The sequence below is a fragment of the Vicugna pacos genome, unplaced genomic scaffold (assembly GCF_048564905.1).
Source record: "Vicugna pacos unplaced genomic scaffold, VicPac4 scaffold_192, whole genome shotgun sequence".
Classification (NCBI taxonomy): Eukaryota; Metazoa; Chordata; class Mammalia; order Artiodactyla; family Camelidae; genus Vicugna; species Vicugna pacos.
Window position 1 is genome coordinate 1,774,342 of NW_027328871.1, and position 3,562 is coordinate 1,777,903.

The 3,562-nt window shown below is 35.1% G+C and overlaps 1 pseudogene; it reads right to left on the bottom strand.

Moving 5' to 3' along the window:
* Positions 1 to 1,546: 1,546 nt before the first annotated feature.
* Positions 1,547 to 3,210, bottom strand: LOC140695245 (heat shock transcription factor, Y-linked-like; annotated as a pseudogene).
* Positions 3,211 to 3,562: the final 352 nt, after the last annotated feature.

The following is a 3,562-nucleotide window of genomic DNA, read 5'->3' on the forward strand; positions in this document are numbered from 1 at the left end:
TCCTTCTAGTCCACACATTTTAGATTGCAATTTGATTACTGAATACCACCACCCCATCCAAGGGAATAGTACATCTTAGAAATTTCCTGTGTGAAGGTTAGAAGGGGCACAAGTTATGTGGGGTATATAAACCTACATTAAATGTTTGCAATGGCAGTGTCTCTTCTGGAAAAGCTCTGATTCTAAGAAGTAAATTAATTAGAAGGCAATATAGTTATTGGTATGGGGAAGAGAATCAAATTTTTTGGGATGGGTGGGTGATGAAGAGACAGGAATATATCCAACAAATGAGAAAGGAATGATTTAGGCCTATGGAGGTATGACTTGAGAAGAAAATAATACATAGTCTTCTGTACCTACCTCCAATTACTGTCTTGAGTGACTAGTCCTTGCACTATGAAAAGAGCTAGTTTGTGGTGTAAAGACCATAACGAAATAGTTTGAAAACCAAGAGTTTTGTTGTTTCAGGAAAGTAGATATTGCTTAAAGTCAACATGTATTTTTCAATCACTAAATACTAAAATGCATCCTGTGGCATGTGCTGTGCTTACTGTGGTGGTATCCAAGATAGACTAGGAAAGTGGGATAGACAGAAAACATCTGGAGGAGGTGGTTTCTGTGCTGAGAGGAGGATAGTCTAAGTATGTAAAATGAGGACACCCAACGTCCAAGTATGAGCTGGAGTAAAACTGTTGAGGTTTGAGCTAACATGGTTGAGAAGCATTTGCCTGGATATATATCCAGATACACTGAAACATAAAGATATGTCAAGGTAGTCAGATGCCAGATTTATAAAGTAATGACTAAGCTAAGTTGAGTTAATTTTGTGTGATTAGATTTGGAAAGGCATTAAGTTTCACCCTGAGGATGTAACCTTCTTTGGCTGGAACATAAAAGCAACATAAATTAATAACTAGAAAATATAGTGTAGACTCTTGAGGGCAGGAAATGAAAGCACCAATTGGAATGCTTTGAGAACAGCACAAAGAAGACCATAGATAAATTACTTCTTAAATTCTACCACATGCTGAATGTGCCATCTGAGAATACATCATGTGACCTTTTTGATTCCAGGGATGACATAATAGAGACCATGATCCCTGGGCCGGTTCCTGAATGTATCTCCTGTTCCAAACTATCCTAACTTAACACATTTAATACTTTCCAGGATGAACCAGAAACCACTTGGTACTTTTCCCTCTCTCCATGTTTTATTATTTTTCCAAATTCTTCCATTTTTTCTTTTTCCTTACATGAAAATATTTAAATTTACTCCCATACTGCTCCATCTAAGATCATATCAAACAAATATCTCTTTTTTTCTTTGAATGGCAAGTTAGTCTCCCATTTAATTCTTAATTCTTTTAAAAAATACTAAGGAAAATACAGGTACACATCTATGTTTAATGTTCAAATAAGAAAATAGCAGACAGTTGTCGACATTTGCCAACATCAGTTATAATCTTTGTTCCCTGCATAATCTGGTAGTTCTCTGGTAGATCAGTTGTTATTAGGATGACGTTCATAAACTGAAGATGGCTGATGAGTTGGCCTTGAAAGGGAAGTAGCTGATGTATCAGCTATCACTGGCACTGGAAAGCGTGGGTTGCACCCTGGTTGAAGTTTAGAAAAATGACCTTCATTTGCAGATATGTTCTGATATGTATTTGGAAAAGTAGAAGGCTCCAACATCAGTCCAAAATAATTGCTCTGTTTGGGAGATAAGATACTCTACTGAGAAGTAGAAATTCTACTTCAAATGGAGTTCACAACACGGCCATTTATTTCATTGTAACTGCTTTGAGAGTGCCCATGGACAGTGGTCAACTGATTGAAAATAGCTCGTTGATCCACTGCAATTTGTTCTGTTGGTCTGACATTGATGATGGAGGAGAAAAATCACCTCTGATCGGGGTAGTTGTATCACCAATTATGTGGCTAGTAGAGGGCTTTCTCATTAGAGGCATGTTTAAATTTGCAGAAGGTAAAAATGCACTTTCTTCAATAGTGTCAGCCACAAATTCAGAATTATTATTATCCACATTATACCCTGCTTTAAAGTGCTGCTCTTTGAAGTCTTCAGGCAATGAAGATACCAGAGAGGAATTTTTAATCCCAACTCTTCTTTTTATTCTCACTAAAACCTGGGGACAGCCTCGTTTAAAATTTGGATTATGATAAAAGTGCAGCTATAACCAAAGGAGAAACATTTTAGTAATATTTATACCAAAATACAAGACTACAATAAGCCTAATGTATAAAACCTGATTCCACGTTTACTATACAAGGATAATATCATCAAAATATGAACATTGCTAACAATATTTTGAAGTTCCTTATTTGGAAAATACACATTTAATTATTATAGTCATCAAATTTAAATGTTAGCATTTACAGTAACGGTGAATGCCACTTTTGAAAAGCAGCTTTAATACCTTTATATGAATTTCAGGAAAGATTCATAGTTGTAAGCAAAGTTTCTCATAATCTTGAATAATTAAGGCACTGTCCTCATTTTTTAGAGTAAAGTATTTTAGCCTTAATAGTTTTATACAATTTTCAAAATCTAGCTTTACATTTATATTACCATAGATTGATGTACAAAATAAAATTTTATACATAAGTTACCAATTCGTAACTAAAATTTGTGTATACCTTGCTTGAAACAGAGGCTTCTTTTTCTTCTGCTAGAAAGTCAACTAGACAAGCAGATCTTTGAAATTTCTGCCGCACTTTCCTAAACCCATAAAAGTTAATGGGTCTAAGTAAACTTTTCATACTTCCAGTTTCAAATATTCTGAAAGGGGCCTTTTTTCCAAAACTTCCTTCTTCAAGACAACTTCATCAATCACTATGGAAGATCCATTATCACCCCACCAGATGGATTTAAATTGGTCACTCCCAGACATTTTCCAGAGCTTTCTTGGAAATGTCAGAGAACCAAAATCATTATCTTCATCTGGTTCAGAGACACAATGTGTGTAACATGGTCTTTTTATCAAGGATTCTTCAGACAAATTCTGAAAAGCATTTTCTTCAATCATAGAACTCAAGTCCAAGTCCCCAGAGAATGTTTGATCACACAATAGAGATCTACCGGAGTTTCCTGAGCCAGTTGGTCCATCTTTATGAGACATATCTTGAATTTCTGAAGAAATACGTGCCATCTCAAATAACTTTTTCTACAGCTACATTTCTAATCTGCATGATTTTGAGGACTGCAGCTTCAAATGCTGCTTTGGCAGGCCTGAACAGATAAACTGCTAGGCCTTCACAATGGTTCTCAACTTGAGAAGCTGTGACATCACAAAACGACTGGTATCCCAGCAACTCAAGTGTAACATTCAGCCAGTGCTTAATTGTCATTCATCCAGTTAAAATGAAACATATAGGATGATTTTTTTACAGTGTGATCTGCAAATATTATCCCAACACATTTTTATAAATAATTTAGTTTTGGGGTGTATGAAATAAAACCAATCTCCATACTTTTGTATTGAAATTTATGCCAGATTTGTGAACAGAGTATAAATATAGCACAAATTATATAAAATAACTTTAA